The sequence below is a fragment of the Crinia signifera genome, chromosome 1, assembly GCF_055691185.1.
Source record: "Crinia signifera chromosome 1, ASM5569118v1, whole genome shotgun sequence".
Taxonomy (NCBI): domain Eukaryota; kingdom Metazoa; phylum Chordata; class Amphibia; order Anura; family Myobatrachidae; genus Crinia; species Crinia signifera.
Window position 1 is genome coordinate 143,129,516 of NC_139217.1, and position 14,889 is coordinate 143,144,404.

Below are 14,889 nucleotides of genomic sequence, written 5' to 3' on the forward strand. Positions count from 1 at the left end.
ATGTCTACTTTATGTTTCCATCATTATTTCAACTTCCTTTTAATTTTTTTGGACACTAGGAGGCTTACAATATGAATAGCAAATTCTCAATTTTTCAAGAAAATTTCAAACACTGATTTTTTTAGGGACCAGTTCAGTTCTGATGTGACTTTGAGGGACTTGTATGTGAGACACCCCCATAAATGATACCATTTCAAAAACTGCACCCCTCACAGTATTCAAAACAGCATTTTGGAAGTTTGTTAACCCTTTAGGTGTTTCACAGGAATTAAAACAAAGTGTAGGTGAAATTTCAAAATTTCATTTTTTTTTGCAGATTTGCAATTTTAATACATTTTTCTGAGGAACACAGTACATTTTACTAGAGAAATGTGACTAAAAATTGATTCCCCCAATTCTTTTGTTTTCATAAATATCCTATATGTGGCCCTAGTGTGCACGTTGACCAAACCACAGGCTTCATAATAGAAGGAGCACCTACTTGATTTTGGAGCCTCCTTTTTATGAGATTATTTTTTAGGCACCATGTAGGTTTCTAGGCACCATAAGATGCTAAAATTTAGGAACCCCCCCACAAGTGACCCCATTTTGCAAACTACACCCCTCAGGGAATTCATCTAGGGGTATAGTGTACATTTCAAACCCCCAGGGGTTTCACCAATTGTGGTACAACTGGGCAGTGAAAATGAAAAATTAATTTGTTTACACAAAAATGCAGTTCTGGCTCCAAATTTTTCATTTTCACAAGGAATGAAGGAGAAAAAGCACCCCAAAATCTGTGCCCCAATTTCTCCCGAGTACGGCAATGCCTCACATGTGACCAAAAAATACCATTTGGGTGCATGGCAGGACTCAGAAGGGAAGGAGTGATTTTTGGATTTTGCAGCTCAGATTCTGGTGGAATGTTGGTGGGTGCTATGTTGCATTAGCAAGACCCCCCAAGCACCAATACAGTGGAACCCCCCCACAAGTGACCCCATTTTGCAAACTACACCCCTCAGGGAATTCATCTAGGGGTATAGTGTACATTTCAAACCCCCAGGGGTTTCACCAATTTTGATACAACTGGGCAGTGAAAATGAAAAATTACATTTTTTTACACAAAAATGCAGTTCTGGCTCAAAATTTTTCATTTTCAGAAGGTATGAAGGAGAAAAAGCACCCCAAAATCTGTGCCCCAATTTCTCCCGAGTATGGCAATGCCTCATATGTAACCAAAAAATACCAGTTGGGTGCATGGCAGGACTCAGAAGGGAAGGAGTGATTTTTGGTGGTGGAATGTTGGTGGGTGCTATGTCGCATTAGCAAGACCCCCGAAGCACCAATACAGTGGAACCCCCCCACAAGTGACCCCATTTTGCAAACTACACCCCTCAGGGAATTCATCTAGGGGTATAGTGTACATTTCAAACCCCCAGGGGTTTCACCAATTTTGATAAAACTGGACAGTGAAAATGAAAAATTACATTTTTTTACACAAAAATGCAGTTCTGGCTCAAAATTTTTCATTTTCAGAAGGTATGAAGGAGAAAAAGCACCCCAAAATCTGTGCCCCAATTTCTCCCGAGTACGGCAATGCCTCACGTGTGACCAAAAAATACCATTTGGGTGCATGGCAGGACTCAGAAGGGAAGGAGTGATTTTTGGATTTTGCAGCTCAGATTCTGGTGGAATTTTGGTGGGTGCTATGTCGCATTAGCAAGACCCCCCAAGCACCAATACAGTGGAACCCCCCCACAAGTGACCCCATTTTGCAAACTACACCCCTCAGGGAATTCATCTAGGGGTATAGTGTACATTTCAAACCCCCAGGGGTTTCACCAATTTTGATACAACTGGGCAGTGAAAATGAAAAATTACATTTTTTTACACAAAAATGCAGTTATGGCTCAAAATTTTTCATTTGCAGAAGGTATGAAGGAGAAAAAGCACCCCAGAATCTGTGCCCCAATTTCTCCCGAGTACGGCAATGCCTCACATGTGACCAAAAAATACCATTTGGGTGCATGGCAGGACTCAGAAGGGAAGGAGTGATTTTTGGATTTTGCAGCTCAGATTCTGGTGGAATTTTGGTGGGTGCTATGTCGCATTAGCAAGACCCCCCAAGCACCAATACAGTGGAACCCCCCCACAAGTGACCCCATTTTGCAAACTACACCCCTCAGGGAATTCATCTAGGGGTATAGTGTACATTTCAAACCCCCAGGGGTTTCACCAATTTTGATACAACTGGGCTGTGCAAATGAAAAATTACATTTTTTACACAAAAATGCAGTTCTGGCTCAAAATTTTTCATTTTCACAAGGAATGAAGGAGACAAAGCACCCCAAAATCTGTGCCCCAATTTCTCCCGAGTACGGCAATGCCTCACATGTGACCAAAAAATACCATTTGGGTGCATGGCAGGACTCAGAAGGGAAGGAGTGATTTTTGGATTTTGCAGCTCAGATTCTGGTGGAATTTTGGTGGGTGCTATGTCGCATTAGCAAGACCCCCCAAGCACCAATACAGTGGAACCCCCCCACAAGTGACCCCATTTTGCAAACTACACCCCTCAGGGAATTCATCTAGGGGTAAAGTGTACATTTCAAACCCCCAGGGGTTTCACCAGTTTTGATACAAGTGGGCAGTGAAAATGAAAAATTACATTTTTTTACACAAAAATGCAGTTCTGGCTCAAAATTTTTCATTTTCAGAAGGTATGAAGGAGAAAAAGCACCCCAAAATCTGTGCCCCAATTTCTCCCGAGTACGGCAATGCCTCACGTGTGACCAAAAAATACCATTTGGGTGCATGGCAGGACTCAGAAGGGAAGGAGTGATTTTTGGATTTTGCAGCTCAGATTCTGGTGGAATTTTGGTGGGTGCTATGTCGCATTAGCAAGACCCCCCAAGCACCAATACAGTGGAACCCCCCCACAAGTGACCCCATTTTGCAAACTACACCCCTCAGGGAATTCATCTAGGGGTATAGTGTACATTTCAAACCCCCAGGGGTTTCACCAATTTTGATACAACTGGGCAGTGAAAATGAAAAATTACATTTTTTTACACAAAAATGCAGTTCTGGCTCAAAATTTTTCATTTTCAGAAGGTATGAAGGAGAAAAAGCACCCCAAAATCTGTGCCCCAATTTCTCCCGAGTACGGCAATGCCTCACATGTGACCAAAAAATACCATTTGGGTGCATGGCAGGACTCAGAAGGGAAGGAGTGATTTTTGGATTTTGCAGCTCAGATTCTGGTGGAATTTTGGTGGGTGCTATGTCGCATTAGCAAGACCCCCCAAGCACCAATACAGTGGAACCCCCCCACAAGTGACCCCATTTTGCAAACTACACCCCTCAGGGAATTCATCTAGGGGTATAGTGTACATTTCAAACCCCCAGGGGTTTCACCAATTTTGATACAACTGGGCTGTGCAAATGAAAAATTACATTTTTTACACAAAAATGCAGTTCTGGCTCAAAATTTTTCATTTTCACAAGGAATGAAGGAGACAAAGCACCCCAAAATCTGTGCCCCAATTTCTCCCGAGTACGGCAATGCCTCACATGTGACCAAAAAATACCATTTGGGTGCATGGCAGGACTCAGAAGGGAAGGAGTGATTTTTGGATTTTGCAGCTCAGATTCTGGTGGAATTTTGGTGGGTGCTATGTCGCATTAGCAAGACCCCCCAAGCACCAATACAGTGGAACCCCCCCACAAGTGACCCCATTTTGCAAACTACACCCCTCAGGGAATTCATCTAGGGGTATAGTGTACATTTCAAACCCCCAGGGGTTTCACCAATTTTGATACAAGTGGGCAGTGAAAATGAAAAATTTCATTTTTTTACACAAAAATGCAGTTCTGGCTCAAAATTTTTCATTTTCAGAAGGTATGAAGGAGACAAAGCACCCCAAAATCTGTGCCCCAATTTCTCCCGAGTACGGCAATGCCTCATGTGTGACCAAAAAGTGGCAGGACTCAGAAGGGAAGGAGTGATATTTGGATTTTGCAGCACAAATTCTGGTGGAATGATGGTGGGTGCTATGTCGCATTAGCAAGACCCCCAAAGCACCAATACAGTGGAACCCCCCCACAAGTGACCCCATTTTGCAAACTACACCCCTCAGGGAATTCATCTAGGGGTATAGTGTACATTTCAAACCCCCAGGGGTTTCACCAATTTTGATACAAGTGGGCAGTGAAAATGAAAAATTACATTTTTTTACACAAAAATGCAGTTCTGGCTCAAAATTTTTCATTTTCAGAAGGTATGAAGGAGAAAAAGCACCCCAAAATCTGTGCCCCAATTTCTCCCGAGTACGGCAATGCCTCACATGTGACCAAAAAATACCAGTTGGGTGCATGGCAGGACTCAGAAGGGAAGGAGTGATTTTTGGATTTTGCGGCTCAGATTCTGGTGGAATGAATGGTGGGTGCTATGTGGCATTAGCAAGACCCCCGAAGCACGGTGAAATGATGAACCTAATAATCCATAGATGTGTGGTATATTTTAAAACACTCCTTTATACATAGGCCGGGTTTGTCGGGGCAAGTGTCACACTGGAAAATAGTTTGCTTTCTTATTCCCTTTTTATAGCAAACTTTGCACCTTTTTTGTGTCCTGCCCTTTTTTCCAGTGGAGGGGATTTCATCAGGAAAATGCTGCCCTGGTACAATACGGGGGCCAGTACTAGAAGTACTGGGGCCCTCTGCCTGCTGGTTCCCAAATATTAGGCCCTTTATGACTTCCTCTTGAAAGTGCATAAATGTCCCCCTCTGGCCGGTAGAACGGAATAGCACGTAAGCGTTATACAGTGCCATCTGGATGATATACACGGCCAGCTTCTTGTACCAGATTTTTGTTTTCCGCAGGGCACTGTACGGCTTCAGTACCTGATCTGAAAGATCCACTCCGCCCATGTACCTATTGTAATCCAGGATACAATTAGGTTTTGAGGTGTGGGTACTGGTACCTCGTACAGGGACGGAGGTGGTACTGTCTCCGTGAATTGTTGTCAGTATAAGGACATCCCTCTTGTCCTTATATTTGACCAACAACATATTTTCGGTGCATATTCCCCTGCTTTCACCCCTTCTCATTACTTGGGCAATGTGCGTTTTTGGGAGGCCTCTTTGGTTCTTGCGCACAGTACCGCAAGCTGCTGTACCTCTTGAACCAAGGGCCTTAAACAGGGGGATGCTAGTGTAAAAGTTATCCACATAGAGGTGATAACCTTTATCCAGGAAGGGGTGCACTAAATCCCAGACAATTTTTCCACTAACACCTACGAGGGAGGGGGGGCATTCTGGCGGTTCAATTCTTGAATCCTTCCCTTCATATACCCTAAACCTGTGAGTGTACCTTGAGGTGCTTTCACACAGCTTATACATTTTTATGCCATACCTTGCCCTCTTACTGGGAAGGTACTGGCGGAATTTAACCCTTCCTTTAAAATGTATAAGGGACTCGTCTATGCAAATGAATTTATCTGGGATGTACATCTCTTCAAATTTGGCACTGAAATGATCAATGACCGGCCTGACTTTGAATAGCTGGTCAAAGGTGGGATCATCTCTGGGTGGGCACTGTGCATTATCGTTGTAATGCAAAAATTTAAGGATCGTCTCAAATCGAGCCCGGGGCATGGCCATACGGTAAAATGGGGTGCTGTACAGAACATCTGTACTCCAATATTGCCTAATTTCTGGCTTTTTTACTATGCCCATATGAAACACCAGACCCCAAAACGTCATCATCTCTACTGCATCTACAGGGGTCCACCTAGCAAATGATGATGTGGGGTTTTGAGCAATAAACTGCTGGGCATATAAACTAGTTTGGTCCACCATTAAATTTATAAAATCATCAGAGAAAAATAATTTGAAAAAGTCAATTTCTCTGAGACCTGTGGAATCAAATTGGATTCCTGGCATGGCCAAAAACTCAGGAACCTGGTGCTCAAAATTGTCTGGTGGTGGGGTCCATACGAGATCAATTATTGGGGGGGGGGTCTCAGCTGCTCTACGGGGGCGTCTTTGAGGGGGTCCCTCATCACCAGAGGAGGAAGAGGTGCTTAAGACGAATCCTTCAAATTCCCCGCTTGCCTCACTGGCTGTGTCAGAGTCAGAGGCAAGCATGGCATATGCCTCCTCCACTGAATACATTCTTCTGGATGACTGGGATGACATTTGGGATGACATTTGGGATGCCATTTTTATTTTTGTGTTACTGGTACTGAAATGTTTCAACACGTGTATAGTGTAGGGGGGGGTACAAACTTTATTTCAACCCGGGGGGTATGTAGTGTGTAGTGTGTATGTAGTGCAGAAAAAAAAAATAATTTATACAAAAAAAAAAAATTGAAGGGGGTCAAAAAAAAAAAATTGAAGGGGTTAAAAAAAATAAAATTGAAGGGGTTAAAAAAAAAAAAAAAGGTCCTGCGCCAAAAATTGAGCACAGATGTTGGTCAGTAACGTCCGTCACTGAACAGCGCTCAAAGGCAACAGGAATTTGATAAAAAAAAAAAAAATAGATCAACCCTGTGCCGAAAAAGCTGATCAGTGATGTACGTCACTGATCAGCGCACAGTGGCCACAGGACACCCACAAAATCACAGTGTGTGTAAAAATAAAATTAAAAAAAGACCCCACAGCACCCACAAAAAAAAAAAAAGGTGATCAGTGATGCGACACTGATTACCAGTGAGGGGCAGCAGGTGCACAACCTTTGGTGCAACTGACAGTGCAACTGGCAGCAACTGACAGGTATATATAAAAAAAAAAAAACTCTGCACCCCCAAAAAGTTGCTGATCACCTCAGATATAGTGATCAGCACAAAAGGCGGGGGCAGCAGACACAAAATTTAGCACTCTCTATCACTCTCTATCACTCTCTGTCACTATCTCTCTCTATCTCTCTATATCTCACTATCTATCACTCTATGACACTGCAGCAGCAGCAGTGACAGGTATATATATATATAAAAAAAAACCTGCGCCCCCAAAAAGTTGCTGATCAGTTAATTTATACTGATCAGCACAAAAGGGGGGGCAGCAGTCAGTTATATAAAAAATATATAGCACTATCTGTCACTATCTCTATCTCTCTCTCTCTATCTCTCTCTATCTCTCTATCTATAACTATCACACTGCAGCAGCACAAAATATAGCACTCTCTGTCACTAGGCCTCTCTATCTCTCTCTATCTCTCTCTATCTCTCTCTCTCTATCTCTCTATCTATAACTATATCACACTGCAGCAGCACAAAATATAGCACTCTCTGACACTATCTCTCTCTATCTCTATCTCTCTATCTCTCTCTATCTAACGCTATTACACTGCAGCAGCACAAGTTCACAGGACGTCACAAGTAACAGGATCCAGGAAGCATCCAGCACACTACAAGCAGGATCCAGGAAGCATCCAGCACACTACAAGCAGTGATCAGGCAAGGTATTTGCAAGGATCAGGTAAGTATTTGGCAAGGTTCAGGTCAGTATACTGCGGCAGCTAGGCACGGTGACCGCACTGCACGCAATTCCAGACCGGAATGGCGTCTGCAGTGCAGTCACCGTTAGTTTAAATCCCCCTCCTTGGCTGTGATTGGTCCGTCGGTCCGACGAACCAATCACGGCCTTTGGGGGCGGGCGGGGTGAGGTGGGGTGACACCAGTGTCACCCTTACACCCCGCGGTGATTGGTGCTGTACTTTACAGCACCAATCACCTCCGATCCCGTGTCACCGGCGAACGTTATTCGCCGGTGACACAGGAAAACGCTGTGAATGGCTGTTCACACTGAACAGCCAATCACAGCGATCGCCGATGGGGGGGGCGGCATCGCAGCCCCCCCTGGGCATGCACGGACATGTCTGCTGTCAGGGACAGCAGACATGTTGAAACTGTCACCGCGTCTATAGACGCGGTGACAGTTTAAAGCCATGACGTACATTTACGCCATGTGTCGGGAAGTACTTCCCGACCATGACGTAAATGTACGTCAATTGTCGGGAAGGGGTTAAAAACCTGAGATGGCAGCAAGACAGCAGTGGTACAAGTTTCCATATGCAAACACTTTTTGTTATTTAGTATTGCCAGTGGCAAGATTATTACCGTCTAGAACTGTGCAATGGGCAGTGGTAACCGCTTTCATACAGGAGTATATTGTATGCATGATGAAATGACAAGCACTACTGCTACAATAGGGCTGCTGATAAATGTCTCATTAAATTGCTTAAGAAGCATTCATTAGGAAATAGGCATGAAACTACAAATAAGTAAACATTTTTTACTATAAACACAGCAACAAACACTTTATTCAATATTTGCCATAGTTTCATTCCTCTTCTTTCTGCTAACTGTTATCAGTTCATAATGGATACTAATATGTTGCTTGACAGAAAAGTGTAATTCAGTACAGTACAGTAGAGTACATGCACTTTCCATTCAATGGTCTTCTGTAAGCTATGGTAGGAAATTCTCTGTGTAGGCAGTGGCGTAACTACTGTAAGGCAGCCCCAGCAGCCGCTTGGGGGAGCAAGCAGCAGTGTGGTATGTGTGACCGCCAGCACCCACTCAACGCACTGACATGCTGCTGCCTGCCGCTGCCCACTGACTGAGCACTGGAGGCGACTCAGCCACAGCGCGGGTGCGGCCATGGCAGAGATGACAAATCTCCCCCACTGATTCAATTGACTGTACACAGAGCCAGCTATTGGCTACTTTGTACAGGATGGGTGGGATAGGTCGGCCTGGGATGCGTTGGAGCCAAGGAAGCAGCAGTGTATGCTGGTCTCTCTTCCTCTCTCCTGCTTCAGGTTCTCCGTTATGCGTATGACGTCATCACGTCACATGCTGGGGAAACATGCTGGAGCCTGGGGGGTGGGGCGCCACAAACTTTTTGGCAGGGGGGAGCAAAATGTATAGTTATGCCACTGTGTGTAGGAATTATGGACAAGGAGCACTGTGCGGAGTGCATAGCTGTCTTTGTAGATTGAGGCCTACAGCAGTCTTTCACCAGAGCTAATGCCATACAGAGCTGCTGTTGAGGAGTTGGGTTTGTTGAGGTGAGTGGTGTTAGTTGAATACCCCAAACATTTACAGATGGCACAGCGGGACTCTCTTGCGTGGCGATAGTTCCCAAAAAAGGGGGGGGGGGGCATGATGTCATGAAAGGGGGCTTGGCTTTATGGGGATGCCCCTATTGAAAGCCACGCCTCCATTTGCATCACTGCTGGGGTATGTTCAAAGCTTTGCAAGCTGCTGCCCATGCCCCCTGTCCTTCTGTCTCTGTGAATAGATGCTATGTGTATGAACAGTGACAGGGGCACTCCCAACCACCCCTCCCAACCATCCCTGTACTTCTAGGTTCATACCCAGCTACTCTACTGCAAAAGCATGGCCTTCTAGTGGTGTATGTGCAGTGTGAACCACTCATGGCAGGCATTTGTTCAGCTACAACTCACTGTGGTCGCATCCTGGTCATGTTTTGTTTTAATTGCTCCCGTCAGGTAGGCGTTATAGATCACAGATTGTAAAAACATCTAGACATTTTAAAAGCATTTTCCTGTGGTCAGTTCTTTTGATGAATAACCAAGGATATTTGATTAGTATTGTAATACTGTTTTTAACTTACAATGCTTATAAACAGAAGTTTTAAGGGTACTTATGTATTATCTGGGCTCCCATGTTAAATGCATCCCATTTTTTCATACCCCTACTATCCAACTATGCATGGAGTTGATTTTATATAGTGTGGCGAGCGCAGCGAGCCACCGTGCCCGAAGCGTGGCGAGCGGACGCGGTCTCATAAGAAAAACGGGAGCCCAGATATTACATAAGTACCGTTTGAAGTATTTTAGTATTACAGGTACAACCTTGATTTTCCGGAAACCAATGGTTCGGAACCTCTTTTAATCCGGACACATCTGGTGCCAGGGGGAGGGTAGGATTTAATGTGTTTTAACTGTAAAATAAATTGTGGGAGGGCTTAGGACGGCAGCAGAAGCAGCAGGGGGGCTTAGAAGGGAAGTATGAGTATATTGGAGTGCGGAAGGGGATAGTCACACTGCGGGGAGGGGCGGTGCGGCGCTGCAGAGGTGAGCCTGAGATGCGCTGCGGAGGCTTGTAAGCATGATACAAGCTGCACGTGGGGAATCAAGCTGCGGGGGGTCACGCTGCGGAGGTCTCCCTGCATTCAGGGTGCACCACCGAAAATCCGGCAAAATCTGTAAACTCGCTCAGTGCTGGAACCGATGATACCGGAAAATCGGTGTTGTACCTGTACTTATGTTTGTAGTTGTGTATTATTGATTGTATGTTGTTTTATGTACAGTAAGTACTTGTCTTAGTAGTAAACCAAAATGACCAAAGAGAGTTTCCTTGCATAGGGTTGTATACTTAGTAGTATACTAAGTCCTGGGCTGGATTAAAAGGGGGTCAGTACCCTTGTGGTTGGCATGTATTTAAAAAAGAAAACATTTTTTTTTAGCCAAAGATTTTTTGCACGGGAATGAGGTAGTTCTGCAGCTTCACCTATCTGTCAATGGCCCTTATTCTGATCTGGGCGGTACGGCCCGCGTGCGGCCGTACCGCCGATGTTTTCGCTCTGCACATGCGCAGAGGTCACTCTGCGCATGTGCAGGGGAATTCGCCGCACAAAAATTTAATACGCCGCAAAGGGGGCGTATAGGGGCGTGAGGGGCTTAATAGCCTCATTTACCTATGAATACGCCCAGCGTTTCATGGGCGTTCCCATGCAAACGCGGGGCGTATGCATGGTAATGAGGCTATGACGCCAGTGATGGGGGCGGAAAGCTGACATCGCCGGATGTCAGCTCTCCGCCCCCATACAAGCTTTCACACGGACGATTGTCCGTGTGGTCTAAGCTTGCGTGAGCTGGTGGAGCGTGCGGCCCTGCCTTCGATGGTCGCCGACCATCGAATGCAGGGGGCAGCTCCCACCATGGTGGAGGCGTACGCCCCACCATTTTCATGCGGATCGCCAGCCGTCCGCGTACGGACGGCCGTGGCGATCCGTATTGGAGGCGGGGATTGGTTTGTGCGGCCGGAGCAACGTATGCGGCTCCGGCCGCACAGACCAGAATAAGGGCCAATGTGACAATGATTAATGGTCTGAACATCGGGTGCCAAAGCACACTGACTGCACAAGTGTGCAGTGCATTACTGGGAGTTGACTAAGTCCCATGACACTTTGCACAAGAGGGCAGAGGTTGAGAGGTTTGTGCTGAGCTCTGATTGGTGGAGCTCATTACATGCTTCTCAGGCCCATGGAGTACAGCAGCAGCAGACTAGTCGTGGGAGGGTTTTTAATCAGAGACAGGACTGAACCTGCGAGGTCTCCTACAGTCCTACAGAGTAAGGTGCAGAGGGACAAAAACAGGCTTTTCATGTAGTATATATATATATATATATATATATATATATATATATATGTATTAAAAAAATCTATATCCCCCTGCAGTTAACCATTGACCAAGTTTATACTGCCTTTACTCTGTGTTTTGACAGTGTAATATTCTCCCATGCAGTTTGTAGCCAGTAATGACAAGTGCAAGGGGGCCCCCCAGTCTAAAAGTGCCCCGGGCCCCCCGAAGGCTTAATCTGGCACTGACTAAGTCTAATTCTGAAGAGCCTGTAATGTTGAATGCTAAAGAGTAAATACATTTTTACAAAAATCCTGTTACCTCTAGGTTCATACCCAGCTATGCTACTACACAAACATGTCTGTGTAATGGTTCATGTGCTATGGGCAACCTCTAACATTGCAAGTGTTGCTTTTTTGTACACCTCTTATTTTTGCAACTCAAGATTAATTGTCTGATTTTTGTTGGAGTTGGAGAGCACTACTGCACATACAGCAAAATTACTTGCCTAAAAAAAGCCTTTAAAACCCTACCCGATAAACTCTGACCTTATTACTGCACAAATGCAGCTCCACCTGAATTGTATTAGACCACCACAGTGGGACACACATGTCTTCCACTTAACTCCAGGAGACCCTGCAATTGCTTAATCCATAACCGATACAGAGCTGCAATTTACCACTAGAGCATGGTACCACTAGCTATGTGTGCCACTACTCATATACAGTCACTGGCTGGTGACCGGTGTGCTCTGCTTAAGCTCCATTGCATGCACCAGGCCAGTGTATGCATAATGAAAGCATACAGTATCTGTACCATCAAATTGCTATTAAATAAGCCAACCACTGGTTTAGTACTGGGCTATTCAGTGAAACAGGGCATCCTATGGCATCCTATGGTGTATACACTAACTCTAGCATATCACTGCAACCTGTATACACAGACTGTATTCCAACAATTTCGAGTCACCTTGGATGACCATTTAAATATTTGTTTTACTTTCCCTTCTGCTAACTTTTTACACCTAATAATGGATAATAATGCACCTTCCCTTCATCATACTGATAGTGGTAGAAACCCAAATGGGCTACGGTAAGTTGTAGTGCTATATGTATGGACTGCAAATATGGTCCACTGTGTGTAGTGTGCCAAGATGTCTTGTAGGATCAGCAGGGCAGCCGAGAGGGGGGGGGGGGGGGGGGGGGGCGGGTACTAATTACCCGGGCCCAGGCTTGCTGGAGGGGCCACGCAGGGGCCCTGGTCTGACCCCTCCCTTCCCCCTCCATCCCTCCCGGGTTGCAACAGCAGTACACACTTCTACAGCATGTGCGGTGCTGACAGCAGGCTCAGCATGAGTGACTCACTGACAGCATGAGAGCTCATGCTGAGCCTGCTGTCAGCACAGCACATGCTGTAGGTGTGTGCTGCTGGTGTGTTTAGAGGGTTTTTTCACCCTCCTCTAAACATGTTGGGGGCGTGGCCTAAGTGCGGGTGTGGCCGTGCCTCCCACACTTCGGCCACACCCCCTATAATTTTACCGGGGCCCGGAATTCCTTTTGGCTGCCCTGAGGATCAGTTGTATAGTGGTGCTACAGCCAGGAGCGCTATTGGTCCATAGGCTTGTTGTTAGGGAGTTGGGTGTTGTTAGGGAGTTGGGTTTGTTGAGGTGTTTTTCATGTTGCATGCTTTGGGGGCACATGACAGATTGCTGGAAGAGGTGGATGGAGGTTTGATTTATGCTAATAGCTTTATAGAAACTTGTGGCAAGCATAGGGCAATTTAAAATAAATAAGGGGAACGAAATGATCATAATGCAAGAAGAAAGAAATAAGGGAAAAGACAAATGAATTTGATAAAAATAAAAAATATAGAATACAAATCTGCAGGTTTACCATTTAAGTTTGGACCATGGTTTGATGCACACTACATGACAATGCTATATTACATGTTACACAATCCATTCGCCCATATTTCCAATACCCACTTTCTCAGTAAGCTAGCATCTGCTATTACGCCCATAACATTTCTTATTCGGATGTCGCGCTATCAGTATTAAACGTTAAGATCTGTGCTTTATATGACCTGTCCAGGTTGCTTGACCCTGGGGTCAAAGTTTATTTGGTCATGCTCGATAACTTGACATTGATTTGACTGTGTCTATTACCTGCATAGGCCCCGTCCAGCTGTCTGGAATGCTACATAGTCTTTGATGCTATTTAGTAGCTCATAAAGCCGCGCAGACATATTGAAAGTGTTATTCCATCTGGTGGGGACATCCAATTTTTAACAATTGCCAATATGTATGTAACATGTTCCATACAGTAGAAACAATTAAGATGAGCGCAGAATACGTGTGCCAGTACCAACATGATTGCACATTAGAAGCACTGTATGCTACAGGGAAGGATAAACAGAATGATAGAGACTTATTTATAAGTTTCATCGCCCTCGATTCTGTCATTTACAAAAAAACAAGTCTGTATAATTGATGTAGCATTACATGTTTTACATAAATATTCACAAATAAATTCAGTTTAAATAAAAGATGTAACAAATTTGAATGTGAAAAATGCTGAAGGTTTTTCCCATTATAGGGTACACACAAATAAAGTGAAATAGTAGTTATACAAAACAGCCTTATTAGGTTTCATTACAGCACTGGTGACAAATTGAAAAACCATATGCACTAATGTGTGAAAAATGAAGTCAAAAACAAAAATGGGTACTCTTTACCTAGATGGGCGCCAGCGATTGAAATCGCGGGCGTCGGGGGTAAAAATCGCGGTCATCGCGGGCATCGCGGGCATCGCGGGTAAATCGCGGGTACATAAAAATCTGTTACCCGCGATGACCGCGATTTTCCCATAGGAAACAATGTTAAAAAGGCTGATTGAGCGCGATTTTCATGTAAAATGCCTCAATGGCCGCGATTTGGCCATAGGAATCAATGTTAAATGGGCCACAGAGCCCAAATAGGCACAATTAACCCTTAAATGTCCCCCCAAATTTTTAACGCCACCCCACGATCCACGCCAACCCGAAGCGTGGCGAGCGCAGCGAGCCCACGAGGGGCGGCGGTACGCGTCCTCCGACCTTTTCATGCCCTACTATCCACTAGGGCGTGGAGTGAGAATAGAATAGTGTGGCGAGCGCAGCGAGCCACCGAGCCCGAAGCGTGGCGAGCGCAGCGAGCCCCGCGAGGGGACGCGGATACCTTCACAGGTAGACGCGTCCCCTCGCGGGCTTCACAGGTGACCGCGTCGCCACGGACACCTGTGAAGCCCACGAGGGGACGCGTATAACTGTGAAGGTATCCGCGTCCCCTCGCGGGGCTCGCAGCGCTCGCCACGCTTCGGGCTCGGTGGCTCGCTGCGCTCGCCACACTATTCTATTCTCACTCCACGCCCTAGTGGATAGTAGGGCATGAAAAGGTCGAAGGACGCGTACCGCCGCCCCTCGCGGGCTCGCTGCGCTCGCCACGCTTCGGGTTGGCGTGGATCGTGGGCTGGCGTTAA